The following is a 13173-nucleotide window of genomic DNA, read 5'->3' on the forward strand; positions in this document are numbered from 1 at the left end:
ATCATCATACAACATCTTCTTATGATATTTAAAATCTTTTTCACATGAATCACCTAAAGAGGTTTTAAATTTGCAAATGGATAAAGTAGCATGATTGCCGTTTTAGTCCACTGGAATGTACAGAAATAAAAGGACAACTCATCCCCTCTCCCCACCAAAAAAAGGAAACTTTTTATTGAATTAAATTAACACATTTCTTGATTGGTTTCAGGAGTTGCACTCCTTTCATTACAAGGGGGTGCTGAAAAGTTCTCAGCTCAACCAACCAAGGCCCAGATTCACTAGCGATAGCGATTCATTCGTTGTTGGCTATTTCTCTGGCCGACTGAGTCACTATCAACAGGTTTAGCGACGATCACTGACTTTAGTGAATCGGGGTCCAGCTTCCTAAATTCTGAATGTTATTTTGCCACTGTAGCTGAAAAGAGCGTTATCTTATTTCATGAAGTGCCAATTTGCAGAAATGAAATTCTGTGTTTCTTGATCACCGATTAAACCATATCCATGCCTTTTTCTTCTTGGTTGGACTGAGAACTTTGCAGCACCCCCTTGTATGTTTTGACCTGATGAAAGGAGAGTAATTTTTCAATGCTAGTAAATATATCACCTTATCACTTTTGTTCACCTTCGTTTTGGCAATATTCAAGTAAACAGAAAACTAGAAAATGGAGAAAGCTATTAAATCATATTGGCCTTATTTATTTATTGGGATTTAGCTCATGTCCTTTTAGTCATTGATAGCGAGTATCATTCAGGTTTTCCTGATTCTCAGCCCATTGCTTTACTCACTATTGCAAAGATTGAAAACATAGCTGCACTTGCTGATGAGTAAAAGAAGAACCACTACAGAATTTTTAAAACTAGATGTTGCCTGGTGTGCCGTACGGTCAGGGCCGCCATCAGGGCAGTACCACCAGTCTAGGGAGAGGGGCGGTCCGCCCCACGTGGACAGGAGAGAGCTGGACGGGGGACCCGCGGAGTTCAATACATCTCGAGCCGCGAGGCTCGTCTTCTGTTCCTGCCTGCCCTGCAGCTAACATATAGCCGATCGCAAGCGTTCCCCGATGTCAGCGCTGACGTCGGAGGGAGGGCTTAAGCAAAGCCTGCCCTCCGACGTCAGCGCTGACGTCGGAGAATACTTCCGTTCGGCTATTTGTGTGCGGCAGGGCAGGCAGGAAGCAGAAGACAAGCCTCGCGGCTTGAGCTTCGTTTTGCTGAGAAAGTTGCAAAGATGGGCTGGGAGGCAAACACGGAACACAAAAGGGGGGAGGGAGTGCGTTTTGGACACAAGGCATGAACTTGGGAGAGAGGAAGGGAGGGAAAGAGATGCTGAGGTGGGGGAGGGAATGGGTTTTTGGACACAGAAGGCATGGACTTGGGAGAGAGAAAGGGAGGGAAATAGATGCTGAGGTGGGGGAGGGAATGAGTGTTTGGACACAGAAGGCATGGACTTTGGAGAGAGGAAGGGAGGGAAAGAGATGGTTGTGTACACGGGGAATAGAAGAAAGGAGAATTTTTGGTCATAGGGAGGGAGTGAGGTACAGATAGTGGCATACCAGGGTGGGGGGGGGGGCGGTCTGCCCCACCCCGGGTTTACGTCCCAAGGGGGTGCACAGCTGGCCACCCTCCAGTGTTGTCCCTAGGCCGGCAAACTGCGGCTCTTTAGCCACTTGAGTGCCACCGCCGCCAACGGTGTTGTTGGCGGTGGCAGCATTATAAAATACTTTCTTTGTGTTTATTTGATTCCTATTCAAGAGAATTACTTTATATATAGTCAATATAGGCACAGAGTTAAATTTTTTAACATTTTCTAATGGTGGTGTGCCTCGTGATTTTTTTCATGAAACAAGTGTGCCTTTGCCCAAAAAAGGTTGAAAAACACTGGTTTATACATATCTTTGTGACTGGAGCAGTATATAAAATGTAATCATCTGGATAAATTTCTCAGGGGAACCAAACCACCTCAATACCTCAAAAATGAATGTCCATTCCATCCTATCAAACGCTTTCTCAGCGTCGAGACTCATAGCTAACAACCATTGAGTATCATTCATAGATGCATGTAATGTTACATTAGTGAACATTTGTATATTATCACAAGAAAATCATCATAAATACATTCTGATCTGTGTGAATCAAATTAGGTAAGACCCTCTGTAATCTATTTGCTAGCATTTTATGACATATTTTAGCATCTACATTGATCACGGATATGGGTTTATAATTTTGACTCTGAAGATTATCTTTCCCCGGTTTTGGTATCACAATAATATTAGCTTCAGTAAAAGTGCCTGTAACTATTCCATTATTAAATAAGTACGAATAGTAGTCTACCTAGTGAGGTGTTATTAAATCCCGAAATGTTAGATAAAATTCAAAGGTTATACCATCAGGGCCAGGAGATATCTCTGGCCATACTTCCCATTACTTCAAGAATTTCTACACAATTCACACCTTTAGATTGCATTTCACAGACATTATCTGATAGTTATATGCTCTAGATTCTCAGAAAAGGTAGAGGGAGCAGTATTCTCACTCATCTCAGAAGTATATAATAATTGATAGAATTTTCAAAAGCAATGTAATATTTCAGAGTCCGATTTAACCACTGTTCCCTGATTATCTTGTATAGCATGAACATAAATGGTGGTCTTTTTAGTTTTAAGGTATTGTACCAATTGATGTCTACATTTATTATTATTTGCATAATAAGCTGCATGATGTAAGAATACTTGGCTACTAGCTTTTCTGGCAAGATCAAGATTGTAAGAATGTTTCCTTTTGCAATCACTTCAAAACCTCCACATTATTTGGATTTTCCTGGTATTGTTTCTCAAAGCTTTTAATAAGAATTTCCATATTATCCAGCTGTTTAATGTTTTCTTTATTCAAGAATGCCGAATAAGAGATGATAATCCCTCTAATGTAGACCTTTAAAGAGTCCCAAATAAAATGCCAAGGATAATCAGAAGGCCTATTTAATTCAAAGAAAGTTTGAATTGCATCCTTTATTTTAGCAACAAAATCTTCCTTAAGGAGTAAAGAAGCATTAAATCCCCAAGGGCCTTTTGTCTGATTTTTACATAGACCTTTAAGCTGTAATAGTACTAAGGCGTGGTCAAACACTGAAATCTCTTTAAGTTCTGCCATATTAACACAAGATGTTAGAGACTTGCTAATTAAAAATAAATAAATAAATAAATAAATAAATCAATTCTAGAAAATGTTGCATGTGGAATAGAATGAAAAATAAATTCCTTCTCAGCAGGATGAATAGTTCTCCATGGGTCAATCAAGTTGAATTGAACCCTACACAACTTGCTATTATTTTACCAAACTTTGCTGGATACTCACTTTAAACATAGCTAGTGTATGTTTCAGACATATGGGCTTCTGAGGAAGGCTTGAATAGCCAAAATACGGACCAGATGTACTGTAGATTCAGTGCCCAAAAGTTAGATACAGGATCCATGCTAAATGCTATTCTATATAAGGCACAGAGTCTTTATAGAATAGCGCATAGTATGGAATTTTTTCAATGTCCAAGTTTCAGTACCATTTATTGAATTCCCTCCTATGTGTGTAAACATTTAAAAATACTAGCATATGAATCGCCTCTTTTGACTACACTTCGTTGGTTCCCCCTTGGGCTCAAATTGAATTTAAAATGACTTGTTTTATTTTTAAAACTTTGAATGATTTGTTCCTAAAAGATTTTATACTACTAGTGTCCTTTAGCCATGGAAAGAAACACTGGACAACAAAGTTTTTCCTTCTTCAACACTTTCTTGTATATCTTAAAGATTTTTGGCTGCTGATCATAAAAATCACATTTAAAATTACACATCACATACTGTTTTAACAAGAAAGTACATTTTTACAATTTCTTCTTATACTTTCAGGCTAATGCACTTGATTCTTAGCAAAATTCTTAATATAAGCCTATTGCTCGTGTTATATCTTGCTGGATATAATGTGGGCATGTCCAGGCGTACATTCAGGGCAGGTTGCATAATGCCCATGGAAAAGATGCAGTCTGTGCATGCCTGGGCATACTTGTACATGGGCTTGAGGGATGCTGCCTGAAAAGGCTATATAAAAACAGTTTGCATACAGGGATAATCTTCATTATGTGTCTGTCAGTTCAGGTGTACTTTGATGCTTCTGAGCATAGTATTGTCTATGTAAGTAACTTAATTAGTAAGCTAGTTAATTATTAATTGCTATAGGATGATTTGTGACAGCAGAAATGTATCACCGATGTCGCAACAGCTGTGACACATTCTTCTACTTTTGTGATGAGTACATGTTTAAGCCTCAGATGCACCATGACTCGACTTGTTAAGAAAGCATATGATCTGTACTTCGGTTGCAAGATTGGTAATCAAGGCAAACCATGGGCTCCTCACATTTGTTGTGCAAGATGTGCCATCAATCTTAGAGCTTGGCTCTGAGGTACTCGGAAGTCAATGCCATTTCTATCCCAATGATATGACGAGAACAGAAGGATCACTTGACAGACTGTTACTTCTGTCTGACAAATGTATCTGGTTTCTCTGGTAAAAATAAGCAATGAATTGAATACCCCAATCTTCCTTCAGCCATGAGACCAGTGCCTTATGATGACAGTGTTCCGGTACTGAAGCCACCAGAGAAATGAAGCTTAAATGAAACCGACTGGATTCGGCCCTCAAGGAGGGACTTTGGGAACCCCTGTTCTACACTGTACTAAATCAGCCCACTCTCAAATCAAAATGCAAGAGGAGCAACCAGATTGTATATCACTTTGTTCTTCTTTATCAAACTGTAAAGGTGCAGCTGCTAAATGGTACAAGCGTTTGAAGTTAAATGTGTGTAAGACTCCCAAGGGAATTCAGGGAACTTGGGATAAGTCTCAATGGAAACTATTATGGAAATCAATTACCACTTCATTACACTCAGCAGGTTTAATGCAATCTTCCTTCTTCTTAATGCATAAAGCACTATGGTCCCCTATTAAGTTATAAAAAATGGATACTTTCAAGGGAAAATTCTGTTGGTCATGTACGGATACAATTGGAACAATGGAACATATGCTTTTTAAATGTCCTTATGTAGCTTCTTATTGGAGTAAAGTTTGGTCAACAATTTTAACCTTGCTTTCTATATCTGAACCATTAACTTACCAGATAATTATATTGGGGGGTTTCAGGTTAAAATCTACATTACATTCTTATAAAACACAATTATTGAATAATTTAATAATGATAACAATAAAAATAATTTTATCTAACTGGAAGGATTTTTCTAAATTGGAATATAAAATGTGGTGGAACATGTTATGCTTGTATAGTAAGTATGAAAAAATTTATGCAATGAAGTGTGTTAGTATGAGAAAATTTAGGAAAATATGGGATTGCTTACTTAATTTTAAGGAATAAGTGTTATATTTAGTTTGGATTATATGTTATGATACTCTATGACTTATTTTTCTAATATTGTGTTAGTATTACTTTCTCTTGTTTTGTGATTTTTTTCTTTAAAATTTCAATAAAATATTTTTGAGGAAAAAAAGTTCTACGGGATTCAACAAACGCCAACAAACTATTTTATCGTGTTGGGTCCATACAATTTCTGTTCATACCACCTTCAGTTCTATATACAGCCCAATGACTATTTGATTTTTAATAGTTTTTTTGGGTGCAATTTAACCTGTTTCAGGATTTTAGTTTGATTCCTGGCTATCTCCAGATATTTTTCATACTATTGTTCCGCTCTTTTTGTGCATTTATTTGGGTGTGGGAACTTCAGTTCTCCTTTTTTCCTTTAGTAATTTTATAATGGCCTTTTTCACATGTGGAAAATTTATATAAAATTACTCTCATTGCCAGACTACCCAGAAGCTCAACCATAGAAACATAGAAAGAAACATAGAAAGCCCGTTCCCTTGGTTTTGCTAGATATACAATAGATAGGGATAGTGGGAATCTCATTCATCCATTCAGATAGAACTCTGGATGCTATCCTACAGATTAAAACTAAACCCAGACAAAACAAAATTCTTCCTAGCAACCCCTAAAGACACCACAATTCAAGTAAAAGGATCCACATTCCCCCTCGAACAAACTTTAAAAGTACTGGGTGTAACACTGGACAAACATCTATCCCTCGAGAAACACACTGATATCACAGTCAGGAAAAGTATCTCGACACTATGGAAACTCCGCACCATAAAAAAATACTTCGACGATTCCTCATTTCGGCTCTTAGTACAATCCTCCATCCTCAGCATACTGGACTACTGCAACATCATCTACTTGAGCTCCTCAAAGAAAACCATCAGGAGATTAAGGATGATCCAGAACACTGCAGTCCGCCTCATATTTGACCTAAAAAAATGGGACCATATCACCCCTTTCTACCACAAACTCCACTGGCTCCCTCTAGAATCCAGAATCATGTTCAAATTCGCCTGTTTTTGCTACAAAACAATATTTGGTTTATCCCCTAGCTACATCACCCCCCATTTCACCCTTAACCACAACTACAAGAACTCCCGTAAAATTCAACTCTTCGCCTTCCCCTCCCTAAAACTATGCCACTCAAAAAAATTCCTCAACAAAACCTACGCCTTCCAAGCCGCCAAACTAAACCCTTGGCTAGCCCAAATGGTCCTCAAGGCCTACAACTACCTCGACTTTAGAAAACTACTCAAAACTCACCTATTTCGAGACCAAGACCCTTAATGCCCCATTTATATCCCCCCGTCTGATCCACTCCCCTCCCCGTCCCCCTCCTCTCCCCCCCCACTTCTCTCCTTGCTATTCGCAACTCTACGATCAATTTGATATGTAACCTCTTGTAACTACTCTCTCCTTGCTGTTTGCAACACTATGATCAATTTGATATGTAACCACTTGTAATCTCTGTCTAACTAATGTGAACCGCCTAGAACTCTTCGGGGTATGGCGGTATACAAAAATAAAGTTATTATTATTATTATTCATGTGCATTACTAATTAGATGATGAAGGATTTTGGCTACCTTAAGAAAGTCATAGTTACTCTCACTGTTCACCCCATGCTTCATTAAATATCTTCACTTTGACATTCAGTACACTGGGCAGAAAACACATCTTGTCAACACCTGCCGCGGGCCTTCGTGATGCCTTATTTTAATTAAACAGACATCTCAGAAATCATATGATGTCAACTTTGGCCCACATTCTATATACAGCACCCTACCAGAACCTAACTTAAGTGCAAAATGCAGTTTAAAAAAAATGTAGGCGTTTACTGTCACCTTACAAAAAAGACACCTGTATCGCAGCTACAGATGTGCTTTACGACACCTAACACCACTGTAGGCATAGCTAACTCCAGAAGTGGCATTAGGCATTGTAAAGTGCCTCCATAGCTGTGACTCACATGAAAGGTAGGTGCCAGAAATATAGGCCTTGAAAACCCTGGCCTACATTTCCGATACCTATCTTTCACGAAGCTTCGATTCTACAAACAGCAAAGGTGCATGACTGATACATGATTAGCGGCCGTTTTTAAGGCGGCCACTGATGCCAGCGCTGTTTGTAGAATCTAGCCCTTTATGCTTTCTGCACCAAAATGGAAAAATTTCTATGTACTATTGTCTATGTATAGACTCTACATATTAAGAAAACCATTGAGTTACCAGGAAGAAGGATAAAAATCTGACTTGCACCAACTATATTTGCCATAGCTTGTTATAGTTATTTTACTCGCATAAAAGGATGTATGGATAGACAGTTTTCTATAAAAACTGAGTACAGAAAACATACTAGAATAGTCCTCTAATATTTCAAGAGGTGCATCAACTATACCAATATAGCCTACTACTTTGGCCTTTATACTGAGTTGCATATTTTTATCTAATGCAAGAAGAAACATTTAAAATTAAGCTTGCTGAAGACCAAACAATATTTGTAAAATGACCACAGGCTGGCATTGCTACAGTTAGATAGGTAATGAAATACAAAACTTGGACACACACAACTAAACAAACCGGTTATTACCGCATTGGAACAAAAGATGTACTCAGGCTTTTATTAGTGCTTCCTTGTTGTACAACCATCTATTGCAGACTAGACTTCTACATTAAAATAAAACCACCTTTATTGATGACTGAGGAACAAAACAAAGAATTCATTGTTGCTTTCCAAATAAGTACATTTCTACTTCATGTATCCAGAGAACTATTTTTGGAAATGTTTATAAAGAAAAACAAACCAGAATAAATGCCATGACCCAGAAATATTGATGTTACGATATTTATTACATTATAAAAGTAATTTTGATGGCATTTTCAATAATATTTCAAACAGCTGAATAACACATGTCAATTAATCTCCTAACCAAAATAACATTGTCAATTTTACTCTCCCCCCTTTTTACAAAACTGCGCAAGAGGTTTTTAGCGCTGGCTGGCATGCTGAACGCTGCTTCAACACTCATCTTCAGAGCAGAGCAGAGCATTCAGCATGCCAGCCGACGCCAAAAACCTCTTGCACAGTTTTGTAAAAGGGGAGGAGGAAGGGGTTAAAAAAGTAGTAGTATATTGCATTATAAGTCCAGTTGTGGGCTCAAGTCCCATATAATACTGACTCTCCATTTAACATGGAATAAATCATTCTGGGGCCCTTTTGAAAAAAGCTTAGAGGCATATTTTCAAAGCACTTAGACATACAAAGTTCCATAGTACCTGTCACTAAAATCGTCTGTAGTACCTGAAGATTGGAGGGTGGCCAATGTTACACCGATTTTTAAAAAGGGCTCCATGGAAGATCAAGGAAAATACAGACCGGTAAGCCTCACTTCAATGCGGGCAAAATGGTAGAAACAATTATAAAAAACAAAATTGTGGAACACATAGACAAACATGATTTAACATGGGTTCAGCCGAGGGAGATCTTGCCTCACCAATTTGCTTGACTTCTTTGAAGGTGTGAATAAACATGTGGATAATGGTGAGCCGGTTGATGGTAGTGTATCTAGATTTTCAGAAAGCTTTTGATAAAGTTCCTCACGAGAGGCTCCTGAGAAAATTAAAGTGTCATCGGATAGATGGCAAAGTTCAGTTGTGGATTAGGAATTGGTTATCGGATAGAAAACAGAGGGTAGGGTTAAATAATAATAATAATAATTTATTTTTGTATACCGCCATACCCAGGGAGTTCTAGGCGGTTCACATCAGTTAATCAAAAATACAAACAATGAAATCGTTGAAGTTAACAGGTTGGAAGGGTACAGAATTACAAAAGGAAGCAGGAAGTGAATACAGGCCCATTAGTGGAAGGGAAAGCAGTCATTAGGTAGTAGAAAAGGGGAAAGGTAGTGAAAGGTAGAAGTACAAAATGCATTAAGAGTTCAGTCTGTGGAATAAGAGTTCAGTCTGTGGTCATTTTGGTCATTTTTGGTCATTTTGCTCAATGGAGGAGAATAAAAAGTAGAGTGCCGCAGGGGTCTGTACTGGGACCGCTGCGATTTAACTTATTTATAAATGATTTGGAAATTGGAACAACAAGTGAGGTGATTAAATTTGCAGATGACACTAAACTGTTCAAAGCTGTTGAAACGCATGCGGATTGTAAAAAATTGCAGGCGGATTTTAGGAAATTGGAAGACTGGGTGTCCAAATGGAAGATGAAATTTAATGTGGACAAATGCAAAGTGATGCACATTGGGAAGAATAACCTGAATCACAGTTACCGGATGCTAGGGTCCACCTTGGGAGTTAGCGCCCAAGAAAAGAATCTGGGTATCATTGTAGACAATATGATGAAACCTTTCGCCCAATGTGTGGCAGGAGCCAAAAAAGCAAACTGGATGCTAAGAATTATTAAAAAAGGGATGGTTAACAAGACTAAGAATGTTATAATGCCAATGTATCGCTCCATGGTGCGACCTCATTTGGAGTATTGCGTTCAATTCTGGTCTCTTTATCTCAAGAAAGATATAGTAGCACTAGAAAAGGTTCAAAGAAGAGCGACCAAGATGATAAAGGGGATGGAACTCCTCTCATATGAGGAAAGACTAAAACAGTTAGGGCTCTTCAGCTTGGAAAAGAGATGGCTAAGGGGAGATATGATTGAAGTCTACAAAATCTTGAGTAGAGTAGAACAGGTATAATTGGATCGATTTTCTACTCCGTCAAAAATCATAAAGACTAGGGGAAGTTACAGGGAAATGCTTTTAAAACCAATAGGAGGAAATATTTTTTCTCTCAGAGAATAGTTAAGTTCTGGAACGCTTTGCCAGAGGTTGTAGTAAGAGTGGATAGCGTAGCTGGTTTTAAGAAAGGTTTGGACACATTCCTAGAGGAAAAGTCCATAGTCTGTTATTGAGAAAGACATGGGGGAAGCCACTGCTTGCCCTGGATCAGTAGCATGGAATATTGCTACTCCTTGGGTTTTGGCCAGGTACTAGTGACCTGGATTGGTCTGACCTAGTGAGGCTATTCTTATGTTCTTTGACTGGGTAAACAGAGAATTGGATAGAGGGAGTGCACTAGATGTGGTATATTTAGATTTTAGCAAAGCCTTAGACAGTGTTCCATACAGACGTCTAATAAACTGAGTGCCCTCGGGATGGACCCTAAAGTGACGGGTTGGGTCAGGAACTGGTTCAGTGGAAGACGACAGAAGGTAGTGATCAATGGAGATCGCTCTGAGGCAAGGGATATTACTAGTGGTGTGCCTCAAAGTTCTGTTCTTGGGCCTGTTCTTTTTTAACATTTTTATAAGCGATATTGCTGAAGGGCTGTCAGGTAAGATTTGCCTCTTTGCAGATGAAACCAAAATCTGCAATAGAGTAGACACTCCAGATGGTGTGAATAGCATGAAGCAAGACCTAACGAAGATTGAAGAATGGCCTGAAATTTGGCAAAAGCTAGAAGAATGTTAGGGTGCATAGAGAAAAGAAGATACAGATGCCCCTATAAGAGACTCTGGTGAGACCTCATTCAGAATATTATGTAAAATTCTGGAGGTCGTACCTTCAAAAAGATATAAAAAGGATAGAGTCGGTCCAGAGGAAGGCTACTAAAATTGTGGGTAGTTTTCGTCATAAGGCATATGGGGACAGACTTAAAGATCTCAATATGTATATTTTGGAGGAAATGCGGGAGAGGGGAGATATGATAAGAGATGTTTAAATACCTACATAAATTATGAAAGGTTGGTCAATGTTGAGACCTCCTTGTAATTTTCCCATAAATGCGCATGAGCCGAGTCTCTTTCACTTGAAAGTAAGCTCTGGAATGAGAGGGCATAGGATGAAGTTAAGAGGCAATAGGCTCAGGAGTAATCTAAGGAAATACTTTATTACAGAAAGGGTGGTAGATGCGTGGAACAGTCTCCTGGAAGAGGTGGTGGAGATAAAGACTGTGTCTGAATTTAAGAAAGCGTGGGTCTATTAAATTTGTGAACAGCTATGTAATAACAGCAAATTACAAAAAGCAGGGAAGAATGGAGGGAAGTATAGTACAAAGATTCAAAATATCACTCCAAAACAAAAGCACCAACCACAGCAATTTAAACATAAAATGCTTTAGAAATCTGTGGGAGTGATGAGTCCAGAGATAGATTTTCTATCATATACTGTTTCAACATCTTTTTAGGGGAAATTAACCTACTGTAAGGAAAATTTTAAAAATGAAGATTATTGGCTCTCAGCTGGTCCTAAATTCTCTTTAATCTTTTTCAAATACCATATTCCCTTTAACTAAAGAAGCATTAATAGGTTCCAATGATTTAATTTCCCACTATGCATTTCCAAATCATTCTCCAGCTACCTTGGAAGCTGCTTCCCCTTGTGACAAACCTAGCACCAGTACTAGTTTTCCCCTATCGGGATCCGGTGCAGAAGAGCTGACCAGATTGATTCTAGGGAGCAACTTGAGGCTGACCTCTCTTGTTCATATGACCAGAGCAGGAATGAGGTGGAACAGAGGCAGGCAGGCTGGCCACAGCAGCAGCCGGTCTATAAAGTAGCTAGGAAAGCCAGTGAGAGATTGGCTGCACTTAGAAAACCTAGGCAGGAAAAACCTGCAGGGGAACCAAAGTCCATCCCCCTCTACAGGCTGAAGGGGATTGGCTCTGAGCTGTTCAAAAGCAGGCTGAAGCATACAGCAAGGGGAGGAGCGAGTGACCAGGAGGAGTCACTTCTGAAGCCCAAGGGAGGGCAATAGCTGTGGCACCAAGGAACAGACACAGAAGTTCCAGATTGGCCTATGCCGGAGGGGGAAGAAAGCCTCCCCACTTCAGACTTCCAGGAGCCTGACGATGTGGAAGTAATGAAAGTACAAGATGCTAGCCCTATGATAGAGAGCCAGGCAGAGCTCATGGACACTGAATGAGAGATTGTGAGTAGCTGGAAAACAGATGGTGTGGGTTTTTTTTCTCTTCTTCTTTCTTTACAAGAAATGCCTGAAGAATTTGCTGCCTATCTTTAGGGTAGTTATTATTTTGGGTTTAAGGAAGATACTTACCTGAATGCTAACAACTGGGTTTAAACTTAAAGTAAAGTTTGGGGCTAAAAGAACCTGAGTTCCGTATGAATGGATTTTTGTTTTGAGGTTTTGAAACCATACTGTGGCTACCGTTTGGTGGTGGCTAATCACCTAATCTCCCATAGCTGTACTACTCTACAGGAGGTAGCTGCAGAAGCAGTAGGCTGTTTGCAAGGCTGTGCTGGGGCTTGCTGCCTCACTGAAATTCTACCGTTCACTGTGACAAGAGATTGTTATGAACTTTATCTGAATGCTGAACATTTATGTTTCCTACCTTTTTGAGATGAACAATGCTAAGAGGAAGTTTTGGGATTCTGTTTGAATATCACTGAAAAAATGCATTACTGAATCAGAGTGCCAGAACTTATGCAAACAACTTGTATGGCATTTTTGTGTGTTGAATTGGTTTTTTTCTTGCTTTGGGCAACTGAAGTTGTTTGCGTGAAATGCTACGAATATCTTTGATTTGTTTTTCAACTGTGTGGACCGCCAAGGTCACAAATAAATATATATTAATCTTGCTTGACGAACCTGGTCTGAGTGGTGGTGCCTTTAAAGCCAGTACTTAACCTTTCTCTCCCAGGCCTAGGCAATTCCCTAGGGCTGACCGAAAGACCTGAAGAGACCCTTAGTTATAGGGGACACGCCAGAGTA

At 39.2% G+C, this 13173-nt stretch overlaps 1 protein-coding gene across 11 annotated transcripts in view; it reads right to left on the minus strand.

Annotated features, from left to right (window-relative positions):
* The window catches only part of LYN (LYN proto-oncogene, Src family tyrosine kinase), a 242633-nt gene that overhangs the window by 78805 nt on the left and 150655 nt on the right, over positions 1 to 13173 (minus strand). The gene's annotated exons all lie outside the window — the stretch shown is intronic.

Source organism: Geotrypetes seraphini, chromosome 2 (genome assembly GCF_902459505.1).
Source record: "Geotrypetes seraphini chromosome 2, aGeoSer1.1, whole genome shotgun sequence".
In the NCBI taxonomy this organism is placed as follows: domain Eukaryota; kingdom Metazoa; phylum Chordata; class Amphibia; order Gymnophiona; family Dermophiidae; genus Geotrypetes; species Geotrypetes seraphini.